The sequence below is a fragment of the Gekko japonicus genome, unplaced genomic scaffold (assembly GCF_001447785.1).
Source record: "Gekko japonicus isolate JY-2015 unplaced genomic scaffold, Gekko_japonicus_V1.1 scaffold958, whole genome shotgun sequence".
Lineage (NCBI taxonomy): Eukaryota > Metazoa > Chordata > Lepidosauria > Squamata > Gekkonidae > Gekko > Gekko japonicus.
Genome location: NW_015169806.1, coordinates 626,280 through 641,919, shown reverse-complemented (window position 1 = coordinate 641,919; position 15,640 = coordinate 626,280). Strand labels below are relative to the sequence as shown.

The 15,640-nt window shown below is 39.5% G+C and overlaps 1 protein-coding gene across 1 annotated transcript in view; it reads right to left on the bottom strand.

Annotated features, from left to right (window-relative positions):
- ADAM12 (ADAM metallopeptidase domain 12) overlaps positions 1–15,640 on the bottom strand; it is a gene marked incomplete at its 3' end in the record, with an annotated part of 324,736 nt that overhangs the window by 55,727 nt on the left and 253,369 nt on the right. The window lies entirely within an intron of this gene.

Here is a 15,640-nt window from a genome sequence, read left to right as displayed (position 1 = left end):
TGGCCGTCTGTGGGCTTCTTGCTGATTCGTTTGATATAAAATAAACAATTCTAAATGAATTTTAAAACCTGGACTGTTTCAAACAAAACTTTCTCAAATGGTGCACAGCTTTACTCACCAGCTTGTCATGCTGCCAACCTATTCATCATTCACTTTAATTAAAATGTATCAGATAATAAAATGGGACACTTTCAAATAGCAAATACATTTTATGGATTGGCAACCATGAAAGGGAAAATACGATATTCATATGAAGAGAGATGTACATATTGCAGTTAGCGACGTTTCACACCAATGTCAGTTGGTTAGAATAGCCTTTGTCCCCAACAATTTGACTTATGGGGAGATATGAGTTCAAGTCATTGCTGAACCATGGAATTCACTTCAGTGGTGTACCACCTGCAGGGTGGAGGGGCAGTCTGCCCCGGGTGCAGAGGGATTAATTTGAAAAAATGAACTTAGCTTGCAGACTTTAAGGATAGTGTCTCTTTAAGAAGAGCCATGAGCAGCAGGAAACAGGAAGACATGTTGCCAATTGCAAACTCCTCCTCTTCCCTCCCTGTTCTTTGCTTCCTGGGAGGAAGAAGAGCAAGGCGGGTGAGGGGCATGCAACTACACAGATGGTAACTTCAAGCCAGTGCTTTTAAAGCACTGTCACTTTCTGCAGTTATTTCTGGTTGGGGTGAGCAAGTGGAGTTGTCAAAACCCCTCTCACCTTCCAGCTGCTGCTCCTGTTTCACTTGTGCTTGATCTGCTGCAGACATTAGATGATCTCTCTCTCTCTTCTTTCTTTCTATTCATTTGCAAATATTGCTTTCCAATAATTCCCAGCTGCACAGAGAATAAATTGAGCTATTGCATTTTAATCTTGCCTTGTGTCTAAAGGAGTCTACGTGATTCCTCCTTCTGTGTTGCTCTCAAACCAACCCTATAAGATAGGCTACTTGGCTCAATACACTGCCTACCCTTGCTCTTCAGTTTCTAAAATCATTGTGGACTAGTAAGTACAGAGCAGGAGCTGAACTTTAGGGAAGGAGGGGGAGAGAGAGCGCTGGATTCAAATTCCAGTTTAGTCAAGGCAGGGATCCCTGCCAATTGCAAACTCCTCCTCTTCCCTCCCTGTTCTTTGCTTCCTGGGAGGAAGAAGAGCAAGGCGGGTGAGGGGCATGCAACTACACAGATGGTAACTTCAAGCCAGTGCTTTTAACGCACTGTCACTTTCTGCAGTTATTTCTGGTCGGGGTGAGCAAGTGGAGTTGTCAAAACCCCTCTCACCTTCCAGCTGCTGCTCCTGTTTCCCTTGTACTTGATCTGCTGCAGACATTTGATGATCTCTCTCTCTCTTCTTTCTTTCCATTCATTTGCAAATATTGCTTTCTAATAATTCCTAGCTGCACAGAGAATAGATTTAGCTATTGCATTTTAATCCTGCCTTGTGTCTAAAGGAGTCTACGTGATTCCTCCTTCTGTGTTGCTCTCAAACCAACCCTATAAGATAGGCTACTTGGCTCAATACACTGCCTACCCTTGCTCTTCAGTTTCTAAAATCATTGTGGACTAGTAAGTACAGAGCAGGAGCTGAACTTTAGGGAAGGAGGGGGAGAGAGAGCGCTGGATTCAAATCCCAGTTTAGTCAAGGCAGGGATTCCTGGGCTTCCTCTGACAAGATGCAGAGACACCACTGCAGTTCCCCTTGTGCAAGGCAGAAATCACTGCAGTCTGAGGAGGCTCCTCAAAAAAATGGAGGAAAAAGGGAAGCAGCAGAAAGTGTATTCTGTAACTGATATACTGTATATCATTTATAGGACATGCTTTCTGCTCCTTGTTTTGGGAGAATGGAGGAAAAGAGGATGGAGGTAGGGTGTGCAACATTTTTTTCATTGGTATTTTTCGGTTTAGGTCTATTGGACCCAAAACTTTTTAGGGATTTCTGAAAAATCCCGGATCCCAATACTGGTACAAAATCATGCATGAGGAGTATATTATTCCAGGCTTGCAAAGAAGATCACTACAATTATTGGTCCTGAAATGATCAGTTTTGGTCTTGGTAGAGAAATTCCTATGATTCCAAAATCACTTTTGCTTAATTATGCAGCTACATGTCAGAGGGAGCTTCAGCCTATTCTTTTAAATCTAATAATGGTAGTTAGACTTATTTACGCCTGGGTGGTGCAGGCAGGAATGGAGGCATTGCACACTTCAATAAAATAAAATTTTGTTGTATAGAGGAGGGGAATGTTAAAAAACGATCTGCCCTGGGTGTCAAATATGCTAGGTATGTCACTGACTGGGTAAGTCATTATATCACAGCCTAATGTAACTCTCATGGGTTTTGTGAGTGAGGAAAAAGTATCACTTCCCTTATGCAACTCTGACCTCCTTGTATGAAGAAGTCACTCATGAGTCTTCCTGTGTGGCACATTCAACCATTTTCTTCCAATACATTTTTAAAAATCACATTTCACACATAATTTCCATTGTCTGTTTCAAAGCACTTCCAGATGGCTCTTACTGATGGGTTTGGATATAATTTCTTGACGGTGAGAATCCTTATGTTTGATGCTGGATTCATTAAATGCCACACAACCAACAGAGATCAATATGTTACAATAACTGTAGAGCTAGGTTCTGCACTGAAAATGTGGTACTTCAGGGAAAACAGTACCTGACTATTTTCATAGGTTTCTTGCTTTTCTACCTGACTTGCTATCGTATGCCCCAGAAATGACAGGAAACTGATGTTTGGAAATGTTATGCAAGCAGATCACATTAGTATACCTTGATTAAAACATGAAACTAATGGATGATGCTTGCCAGTCTCTATGGGTTTATCACTGTCTGACTTTGAAGTGAATGCAAGTTCACTTCAAAGCCCAAAGCAGCCCAGGATACCACAGCTGAGAAAAAAAGCCAGGAGAGCACATATTTGCTTCTTGCTGTTCATTGCCATATCACTAAGTAAAAGTCCATGTTTCATAGACAGACAATGAAAACAGAATTGTGAGTGACATGTAGCAGCTTCCTTCACTTCTTTTGTACCGCGTGAAATGGGTCTTACCAATGTGAGATTCATGAACCCTGAAGGGCAGCAGAAGTATGAATGATTTACACTTCCTTTTCCCCCTCATTGCCTCTAATGTATGAACTGAGAGCCCCATCTGAATTTGTGTTCTCATAAAGAACTCTGTCAGCTATCTTTTTGTTAATAATTGAGCCCAAGGACATGCAGCTGCTATCAGGAACATTCCTTGATTCCATGTTCAAGGCTTCTCTTATCCTCATTTAACTAAAATTATCTTCTACTCCCACTCCTTTAGCCATCTCTCTTCAAACCTCATACTCTGTTCTGTAGGCTTCCTTTTTAGGAAGGAATGTTTTTCACCAACTGAAATGTCTCCAAGCAGATTATTATTTTTGTGCCCCATTTATTCTTACAAAACTTCTCAAATCACCAGCTTGGAACTATGGATAGCTTATCATGACTCTTGCTGCCTAGTGTCATACTCTCTCTTTTATTTCTAGAATTTCACAACATTACTGTAATAATAATAATTCTTTGCTCTGAAGTTCTAGGATTTGTTCCTCATATTCAAGCTATCTTTTGTGAATTGCTTCCGGAGCCATACTGACGTTTGTACAATATTTACCTTTCATCCCTGCAAAGACTCCATCAGCTTAGCAACTAGGGCATTTCATGGAGGACTGTCCTGAACCTCCCTGAGTTTTGTGTATTTTCTGCATTCATATTGCTAAAGCTGTGGGTATTGGAAAATTGGGAGTATTGTTCTGAGCATAAAAAGCTGTGTGTGTTGGGAGTACTGTTTTGAGCGTGAAAAGTACCTTGCTGGATCAGACCAGTGGTCCATCTAGTCCAGCATCCTATTTAACAGTGACTGATCAGTTGCCCTGAAGCACCAACAAACAAGATATTTTCTGATGTTGCCTCCTAGCAATGGTATTCAAACTTTACTGCCTCTGGATCTATAAGATCCCTTTAGTCATAATAAAGTTCGTGATGAATTTTGGCTGGTTTGTGGTTCGCAAACTCAAATTCGTAGCAGGTCAACCAGCATGAACTTTCCACGAACTTTCAAACAGTTTGTGCTGGTTTGTGGCGGTTTGTGAATGGATACATTTCCAGACAGACTGTCTCTGCTCAATCTAAATGTTTACCAAACTTCAAAGCAAAAAGGGGAGGAACCTGGAAGGCATGTAGAGGAGATTCCACAGGAGGTCCCCTGCAACTTTGATGTCTATAGCTTGCATAGGATACATCTGTATACTCCTGGACCTGTGTCTGTCAAAATGACCACCTCTCATTTCCCCAGAAAGCACTCCTGGGGCACCTTCTTTTTTGGGGGGGATAACTCAGACTGCATGTCCAATCCTCACCAAACGTGGAGGGCAGATAGAGGAGAGTCAGCTGGAGATCCCCTGTGAGTTTGGTGTCTCTAGCACATGGTAGGCTGTTCTGGTGCCTCATGAACCTCACAAACTGAATGAGTTCATTTTGCGGCTAAAAGTTTGTAAGTGTTTGTGGTTCACAAACCAAGCATGCCACGAACCAAACCACATTCTCCCGGTTTGCGCCCATCCCTAATGGCAAGTTCCTACTCTCAAAGAAAATCTAATGTAAGGTTATTTTCCCTAAATCCTTATTGTTTGACATAGCTTTAGTACAACTTAAGTTATTCCAATTTTTGTTAGTTGCCCTGAACATAATGATTTAAAAGTGTGCTGTAAGTTAAATATTGATTTGTTCAGAAATAAATTTTGGACAGTAAATACAAACAAACAAGACAATCATAATACCAAGTAAAATCTATAAAATAGTCATTAAAAGATTAAAATACATAAGCATTTAAAACATAACCTTTACAGCTAAAAGAACTGGAATTAACAAGAGCTTACTATTCACATAATAATAAGGAGTGATCCTGGGTAAAGGCAGTAAACTATTCATTGACTAAACCTGCAGGAGAGGGTTTTTTACTGTATCTTTATAGCTCAGGCCACAAACTTTGCCAGTTGTAGTGTTGCCCATTTATCTCTATCTGCAAGTAATATCATCAGTCTGTTCTGATCTTTTATGGTCTACTGAAAATGTTGGGTACCAAAAAAAATCACATGAGCCAGATCCTCAATGGACCTATTGTCGCAGGTGCAGACTCACTATATGGGATCTTATTATAATGACCTCTTATCATTGCCGATTGTAAAATATCCAGATGTGCCTTAGTTACAGCTTTTCTATATATTTAGCCTCTGGTTAGTAACATCTGAGCTGAACAGTACGGCTGTCAGTTCTAGCCCCGTGTTGGTGTGAGCTACCAGCCTTGTCCCTAGCTCGCCGTCCACCCAGCGGTTCGAAAGCTTTGGCGAGTAGATAAAATGGGTACCACTCATTAAAGAGGGTGGGCACACCAACCCCCCCCCCCGGTGGGGGAGGTGTTAGCCGGTGACCGAAATGCTCAGCTCGCAAGATTGAAAGCCTAAGAAAAAATCTCTTCAACTCCGAGAAGCCTGTAATGGGCCGTTCCGGCCAGGTGGTGGCAGTGCGGCGCTGCAAGACCTGGAGAAGCTGACATCATCTAGCCAAGCCGAAGTGAATATGCTGACGGAACTCGTCTGACCCTGCAGCTGAACAAACCCTCGCCGACTGTGAATGTGTGTGATTAAAAAAGATATATGTTGTCCTCCCTTACCCCCATAAATCATTGTTTGTCCCGCATGAATGAGTAACTGTAAATCGCTCAGAGCCAGCAAGCTCTGCAGGATTGAGCAATTAATAAATTGAAGGATTATTATTATTATTATTATTATTATTATTATTATTACATTGATACCTCACCTTTCTATATTCAAAATTTGATAAATCAGTAAAATAGGCTGGAAGTGTTAGAGGGAGGGGAGGGAACTGTTTATAAAGAGAGGCAGTTCTTAGAGTATCTATTAATCCAGTATGCATTTGGACACTTAAACCCAACAATCTTTGTTTTATTGACTGTTTAGCTGCAAAAAAAACCAAGCCTCCTTAGATATTCCATTGAGAATCCAAGTTTGGCCACTACATTCTGAATATTACTTCTGCATGAGTTAGCTGTCATCTCATCATAAGCCAAAGGTAAGAATCCTGGAGGTGAATAAAAGAGAATTTTCAACCAAAAATTAATAGCAATTTTATGGACTAGAGTCAATATTGGGAGCAAGGACAACTCACATTTAATTATAAGTGATGCTGTTGAATTAGGAACGCCTCATAACATGTGAGCAAATTTGTTTTGAATAACTTCTAGTGGCTGAAAATTCCCAAGCCCCCAAACTGGTATTCCATGCAACAACTGAGGAAGAAGTTTTATTAAAGGTCCAATTTTGGGGGCACCAAACATTCTCCTCTTGTTCTATAAAACCTGAGGAAGCTAAACACAATAACAATTTGAAGCTTTTCTGATATTAATTTCTGTATTGACAAATTAAAACAATAAAGTATTTAATTATAAAAATATTATTTCTGTAAAAATTAAAGAGCAGGGGGGGGGGCAGGATACAACCCTGGATCACACCTTTTGAAGTTACAATTGGGTTACACAACTGGCCATGGATATCTAGTCTGACCTTAAGAGTGGTATTATAGCATGCTATCAATATTCAGACTGCTTAATTTACCCCAGAGGTACTGTCATGGGATAGACTCAAAAGCAGCTTTCAGATCAATGAATGCCACATATAGTTGCCTAATAAAGTTTAAGTTCAGTGGCACCTTTAAGGCCAACAAAGTTTGATTCAAAGTATAAGCTTTCATTTGCATGTACACGTCTTCAGATACTTTGAAATGGGGGTTACCAGACTATATATATAGGTGAGCAGCAAATTAGCACACAGCATAATAAAGGTGTTTAAGATATGCAAGGACCAAAGTCCAATAACAACCTTCAACTATATAGTCGTCATTTCTTTGGGTTTAATTCCGGGGGGAAACATAGTGCAGGAAATAAATATATCAAAATCGGAGATTCCCTGAGCTGGATAGCTCAGGAAAGCCCAGTCTCACCAGATCTCGGAAGATAAGCAGGTAAGTACTTGGATGGGAGAAATCCTTAGAATACCAGCAATCAGGAGGCGGGGGCAGGCTTTATTATGAATATCCTCCAGGCCCCCAGTAGGGGTCAGTCACCAGAGGTCGCCATAACTTCCAGGCACACATGCACACACACAAACATATGAAAAATACCAAAAATAAATAAATCAGAGATTGATGGGCAGATGTACCCTTCTTAACTGTGGAATTCTGAGAGTAATTAAATGAGACCCTGCTATTAATGTTATGGTGTATGCTAATTTGCTGCTCACCCTCTACCTATATGTATGGACTGGTAAACTCCATTTCAGTGTATCTGAAGAAATGTTCATGCACATGGATGGTTACACTTTGAATAAAACTTTGTTGGTCTTAAAGGTGCCACTGGATTCGAACTTTGTTCTGCTCCTTCAGACTAACAAGGCTACCCACCTGAATCTATATAGTTGCCTAGATAGTCCATTCACATATTTATGAATAAGATGTTGTAGTAAAAAACAATGGTCTAAAGTTGAATGTCCTGAGCAAAATATAATCTGTTCTGGAACTGGCAAGTCATTTTCAAATACTCACTCCTCCAGCTTTGATAGGAGGATAGAGGAGTTCAACAACAGAAGAGGTCAATTCCTGGGGAAACTTTCCCATTCTGTGTGTATGAGTGAACAGATTAGCCAGAACTGGTGCCCACCAATCCTGAAGGGCTTTAAGTATATGGGGGGGGGGAATAAAGTTTTCCCCAGGAGTCTTATTCTTCTTAATTGCTTCTTAATTGCTGATATTAGGGATTTTATTGGAAGTGACAGGAAGCCAAGCAGGTTATAAGTCTGATGAATGTGTCATGGTAGTTTCAACTATATTAACCCCCTGCTTAGAGCACTTTATATTTTAATACTGTTGTTGTGTTTGTTTTTACTCTGTTTTTTATGTACTGGCACATGGTGCCCTGTTTGTAAGCCACCCTGAGCCCGTGTGTGGGGAGGGTTGGGTATAAGTTTAATAAATAATAATAATAAAAAAAAAATAGAATCATTAGATAACTTGAAAAAGTGTTCTTTCCAGCTGTCCTTAGATATATGAGTCTAACTCTTCCATACTCTTCCATCTGAATTTGTAAGGTGTCAGAATTTTACTGAATCCTTCCAGTCCAATAAAAAGGCAAGTTTCTAGCATTAAAGTCTCCTAACAGCATAATCTTAGCCTGAGGGTATTTAGCCTCAAGTTCTAGAAGAGAATCTTTCAGATCAATCCAACAACGCTGAGTTTTTGGTAGTCAGTCAGAGGTGGAAATCTGTGATATATTCTGTAAGGAATCATAACATATTGACCCATAATCTTCCTTGTGTCTAGATTTTGAGTAGCATTGGCTATTACAGAAGGATCAGGGTGAGACAAAGGGGAGCGTTCTTTCATTTGCATATATATTTCAGTAGTTTTAGAGGGTTGATGACTTTCAGCATGAACCACCACATTTGGTTTCCCAATCATTAATTCAACTGGAGATAGAAGAACAGCATCAAGTTTATGATTATCTTACACAGAATGATTGGATAAATTGAGTAGGTCATCAGCTTTAGCTGAAATGGACTGGGTTGGGATAAAAACATTAGTCAGGTCAGTTACCCCAGAAGGAGGGTTGAAATTTGTGGTTACCCTTTCTACTTCATCATTTTGCTCAGAGGTAATAACTATATCATTGACTATCATTAAGTCACTACTTGGCTCTTCCCTAATTTTCTCATCCCCTTACTATTTGATGAAGTCTACATTACTATCTACCTGGTTGTCACATTGATTACTCTTTACACCCAGTAGTGGGGTTAAAGCCCCAACTTAGACACACATGTAACTCATACATTATGCTTTAGTAATAACTTCTCATGTTTCAAAATGATTGAAGGTAGCTCAGCTGAAACAGAAGTTACTACATATCTCGTATTTGAGCTTGAAGCTGGTAACACAGTTACACTGACATTATCACTTAAACCAACTGGCAGATTAGTCAACAATTTGAAATTGGCTCCGATTTAGGATTTTGATCTCCATCTTGGGGTATAACCACTAGGCAATGGAAATACTGAAAGTGCAAGGGCATTCTTAAGCAGGTACATGCTTCCTTTTTGGCTGCTGGGCTGTGTTACTAAAGAAGTCACATTAGGATCAGTAGACTTCCCAGCAACAATTTCTTTGTTCATATTCAATCCATTGTGACCACGGGATGAATCCTCTGAGCAGCGGTTGATTTTATTCAAAATATGCTTTTGAAGAGATTTCCATTCTAAAAAAAGTTGTAAGGATAACACTGTATATCAGCCATCTTAGATTTAATCTCGTCCATAGATGCATTAACCTCTGATAAACCCAAGAATAACTTTGCAGCCAATTTACTAATTAACAGGCACTGTGCATCAACAAAATCAAGCTCAAACACAGTTTTCTCCTTGGCACGTTTAGACAATCCACAGGAAGAGCTTTGGACCCCACTACTAGTATGGAGTTCCTCTGAGAAAAGTAAGTCATCATTGCATTCTTGAGGTGGATTTAAAACATCTTCATTTAGAAGTGCATAATGATTTGAACGTGAAATAGGGCTACAAAGCCTTGTTGACCTGTCTACTTTATCTAGCATATGCTGCTGCAGGTAATTATCCAGCTTAGATTGCCTTAAAGGAAGAGGCTGCCATTAAAAAGTTCACTGGCTGGCCTAGATCTTTTCTTCTGTTTATGAGCCATACCAGACACCAATCATGCAGCCATACACTGTTTTTGGTAAGCGACTTTTAGTTCAGTTTTATCTTACACTTAACTCCAAGAACAACTGCTTCTTCATAATTTAAGTCTCAGGTACAGCAGAATTCGATTAATCAAATATGTGTAAGTTGCAACTCCAAAACTTCTAAACAGTGACTTTTATGCTTACAAATAATTCCTCCTGTACAAAGCTCCCATCTGTTTTCTTTAGCTGAGGGAGCTTCATAATTAACCAAAACATTCCAGAAAACTGATAAGATATAGTCACTTTTCACTTTCAACTAGAGTGCCTCCAACGAGTTCTTAAGTAATATTTCTTTCTTACTCAAATAATGATAATCAGAGGAACTCCAGATTTAGGTGTCCACCATCTTCAGGGTATAACTGGAAGTCCTGGGGGTGTAAGCCCAGGAGACATTAGTTCACCTGGAAAAGAAACTTATCTAGAAAAGAACTTTGAGAGAAGGTGATTAGGAATGGAGGAGGTATATGTGAATGGAGTGGGAGGATGACTTAACCCTTTCCCTGCTGGCCATTTCTGTCCTTCAAATCAGCTTCCCATGTAGCTGTCCTTCAAGAGATTTTGGATGCATGAAATGCTCCATTCCCATTATATAAGTTATGACCTTTGACATAATTAGCCATACAAAGACTGTGTTAGTTATAGTAAGTATTAAGAAGTACTCAGGGAGTACCCTTCATCTCATTATTTGTCATATTTGAATAATTACATTCATCAAGCATCTGTTTACCCAAGACAGAATTATTAACGTATGAATCTTGCTTAAAAAAAAAAGGATGAATGACAGCTCTGTACTTATTTTCCTTGTCTTTTTATTTCCTCTCTTGTTTATTGTTTTAATCCCTAGAGCATCAATAAAGTAGAACACAGAACTGGGCCATAGAGTTGTACATTACATCAAAGCTTTCTTTTGTATAGTTTATGGTCAACGGTTTCAAAACAAGACAGGGTTCTTTCTATAGCCTTTGGCATGTTCTTTACAGTGCCATTCCTCATAAGTCCAACAAATAATGGTGAATATGTCAGTTTCACAGTTAATTGAATTGATGTGTGGCTTTAATAACTTGTCATGTTACAATGACATTTCAAGAATTATGACACACAGACTTTCAAACTTAAATGTTTAAAACTTCCCACACAAGCTCCTTTAAGACAGATATACACATGTAGGTTTGAAAATACTACAACTATCTTCCACCAATCTTGGCAGAAATTATTGTTCTGGCCTATCAAGGCTCTTACTGTCTTGTTAAAATGCAAGGAGAAAATCTAACTAAGAGACATATTCAGAAGGGCAAATTTAAAATGCTAAACAAAACATTTCAGTAAGAAATCACTGCTGAAACAAATGGTTGGAAGATTTTGAAAAATACTTACAGGAGGAAGGAACTTTTAACAGCTTTGTGCAAGACACACTGTCATGGCTTAATATTTCCAAAGTCACAAAACTGCCAAGTAAAACATTATTAGGAGTTACTTTTACTTTGACAAATGTACCATCAGAAAAGTTCTTTTTTTGTTGAGAGGTCTATTGTGATCTTTGTTCCTGTATTTCAAAGGTGAAGCAATACTGAACCAATTTATCAACCTTGACAGAATTCTAACTGTATTCTGGAGTTATCTGCCATGCAAAAGCTCTGTGGGAATTCCACTCAACTGCTTTCCCCACTGGAAATCAGGCAGTCAAGAAGAGTAGTCATAATCAGTTTGTGTTTGTCCCTGGTTCATCTTTTGTTCTGTTTCCTTTGAAATTGCCACTTCATTAATAACAATTAGCTGGACACCAGTGGATCTGGATTTCACAATTTATTGTTGAGCATGATTCATTGTGGATTTAAGGAAAAATGAAAATATATACCAGAGATAGAGAGAGGAATGACAGACACAGGTCATAGTGATGTTGGATTCTGGATAAATTGGTCAGAAAACGCAGCACACTTTGTAATTATTCCCAATGACAGAGGAAATTGTAGATGAGAAACTGAACCGGATTAAGTTTGTGTTTTAATTGGTTGCACAAAACATAACATCCACTACAAGAGATAAGTGATTAAAAAGCTGACATTACCGTTATTTCCTGTTGGGGGTTTCTCTGTACTGTCTTGGCTAAAGAGATGCTTTTTGGAAGGAAGAAACAGTCTTAGGAATTGGGATGGGCATGATCCCAAAAAAATCTGGTTTGATTGGGGCCAGACCATGAACCAAACCCTGAACCGAGCCAAAAGGCCCTGAACTGGCAAGTTTGGATCCCCCTTTCTCCCAGCCAGGAGAAAGGGTGGGGATTGCCCAGGAAGGGTTAAATGGCTGCAAGTGTTCCTAGTATTGTACTTCCAGCTGAAGACCCTGTGCAATGGAGTATGAAGGTGGATACCAAAAAACATAAAAAGCAACAAAATCTGAAATACAGCAAGGTAAATTCTCACAAAGGACAAGAATAACCTTGTTTCTGGGCTTTAGTGATTCAGTTATACAGATGGGGGCTCACTAGGGTTGCTCGCTCTGAGATGGGAAATACCTGGAGATTTGGGGGAGTAGAGCCAGGGGAGAATGGGGTTTGGGGAGGTGAGTATATATAAACAGAGTATAATCCCATGGAGTCCACATTCCAAAGCAGCCATTTTCTCCAAGGGAACTGATCTTGGTCATCTGGAGATCAATTGTAATAGCAGGAGATCTCCAGGTACTACCTGGAGGGTGGCAACCCTATGGTTCACACGATTATATACACACACACACACACAAAATCCCTCTACTTAGAAAACAAACATTATCAAGAAGAAGGCTATGTTAGAACTTTTATCTCAGATTTCTAGTTTTCTTATGTGCAGGGAAATTTTTTTGCATGGCAGAGCATTTGGTCATGCAATACCTGGCTTATAGTCTGAAGTGATACAGCCCAGTCACAAGTTTACCATCTCACTTTTCTTTTGAAAAGTTGACCCAAGGCTATTGGGTTTTTAAAATGACATTGTAAAAAACAACAACTCCAAAGCTTTGTGCTTTTATTATTAATAGATACAAGTGAGGAGGCCTGGAAAACCTGGACACTATAATAGGTGGCATTACTTAATGCCAGACCCATGACCCCTTTTCCTCCTTAAACAATTAAAGATATCTATAAAGGGCCTGAATTATTAATAAAGAATAGCAAATGAGCAGTGACTGTCCCCTAGTTGCACACAGAGGATTTCAGGGATTTAAATGAAATGCTGACATAAAGCTGTTCTTTCCGTTCATGGAATTTTTTTGTTACCAAAAGAAAATGGGAAAACAATGAACTAAATCATCATGCTCTCTCTCTCTCTCTCTCTCTCTCTCTCTCTCTCTCTCTAAATGGTTGCACTGCTGGCACAAGAGCAAGTCTGTCACAAGCAATTTACAAATCAGTATTTCAGCTTTATTAAAAAATATCTCTGCATGGAGTTCAAGTCAGATTGGGCTGGAGAATTAAACACTCCAGAGTTTAATTAGGAACTCTTTGCCTCTCCAAGATAATTTCATTTTCTTCAAATCATTAAATAGATAAATTCAGATGGTTCTGCTGATTCAGCAAATTAATGTCTGTAAACAGCAGGTTTGAAAAATGCAAAGCAAATCTCGTTTCAGCCAGTAGAAATCTAAGAAAGGCTAGGAGATTCAGTTAAGCCAGTTCTTGGCCCAGCCTAGTTTCTGAAGAAGGACTTTGGATGCACTCATCTCCATTTTAATTCTCTTCCACTATGAACTAGCATCTCTTTTTGATCTTAGGTTACAATTCAGCACATGAGTGAAAAATGACTGATTCTCACAAATCAGAAACATTAGAAAAAAAAGGACATAAATGAGCTGCTAAGTCCTCAACACAAATGGCCTGTTCTCCATTTTTGCATATGGTGAGTGAGTCTCAGGCTTACCCACTTACTCCCCCAACTTGCTACCTACAGGGATAAGTGAGAGATCAAAGCTGGAGATCCTGAAGATTAAATATCTTTCAGAGGCTGAGATATCAAATCTAATAAAAATGATCAGAAAGTATCAGGGAGCTCTCATGCTCAAATAAATATGAGATCTTCCCCTTGGTCATTTGCTTCTCCTCCATGGCCAGGGGAGCAAGGGAACGATGGATGTGGAGGGTATAAACACACAACTGGTTTATGATCTCACCATGTGCAAAGGTGCCCCTTGAGCAGAGAACAGCATCCACAGAGGCCCAAAGGCACTTTCAGTACAAATCAACTGTTAGTGTTTAGGTAAGTTACTTGCCAGAACAAATATACTACTTGAAACTTCCACTGCATTATGGTTCCCTAGATGCCCATATGAAAGAAAGGAAAAGAGAGAGGAAAGGGAAAGGAACAATTGTAATAATTTCATCATGCAGGACTTAAATGATTTAAAGTGTTTCTATCGCTGAATTTCAAGAGCATCCTACAAGTCTTCTCGAATTCTATTAAAGATGGATTTTCTAGGAAGTGCAACTCTGCCCTTCCCCAACAAATCTTCAAAAACTGAGCTTATAGATCTCCAAGTGCAAAATAGTTAGAAGCTGTCTTATACTGAATCAGACCACTGGTCCACCAAAGTCAGTATTGTCTACTCAGACCGGCAGAGGCTCTCCGGGGTTCTCAGGCAGAGGTCTTTCACATCACCAACTGCCTGGTCCTTTTTAACTGGAGAGGCCAGGGATTGAACCTCAGTCCTTCTGCATGCCAAGCAGATGCTTTACCACTGAGCCACAGCTCAGTACTCAACACTTTTAACATGTAATTCCCCTTTTAATGTATAAAGTAGAACTAATAGTTTAAAAAGAAAATACTGCATTCGGGGAAAAAATGAATACCCGGATACAACTTTATTTTCTGATCAAGGGCATTTTCCTTTTGAAAAAGAGTATGATCCGTAAATTGTGTTCTTCTAGTTTGTTAGACTAGTGGTGCCATAAACACAGAAATCACAGTGGGAATGTATCCACCGTGCTCCAGATAATTCATTATATTTCTACACATGATTATAGTATCCAGGTATGGCTGGGAAGGATCATTTGGAGAGAAAACATACTTGGTCACATATTGATGTGTTATCTTTCTCCTATCCCCAAAAGAGGTGGTTTTATATCAAGCAAAAGCAATTTGTGTAGCTGCAATACTACAAAAAAGCATGATTTAGCCAAACTGAAACATTTGAAGTGCCACTGGTTTCAACAACTGATTAATTCTCTTGCTAAAATCCAAAGGACTTTTAAATCACATAAATTACATAACTTTTGGATGCACCTGTAGTTTTCAGCAAGCCTCAAACATTATAACTTATAGAGCTGCCAGGGATTCAGGTGAGTGATCAGGACTAAGCTTTCCCAATCCCAGCTTCCATGCATGAAAAGGACTTGTTCACACGGCACCTCAGGATGATCTGCTGACAGATGTGTGATAGAAATCACAGATCTTGGTAGTCCACAAGTGTATGCTTATGTAGCTGCAAATTGGATCAGAGTTCTGTGAGAAGGAAAGGGAACCCTAGTTGATTTCACAGACTGAAACTGGGCTGCATCACTCATCAGTGGTTTTAAAGGGGCTACAATACTGTCTTTTTAAAAACTGTCATTTTATCTTTTAAACACCAAAAAAAAAGTGCCAGAAGCCCTGTTTTGATAAGCAAAATCTAGTTGGGGTTGGTGGGACAAACTCCCCCTTCACTTCCTATGCCGCCCCAGTCTGAGTCACAGCTATGTGTGCATGCGCAATGTGCCCTTTACAGACTTTGCCCTTTACAGACTGTAAAGACTGCCCTTTACAGTCTTTGTCTGACTTCAGCCA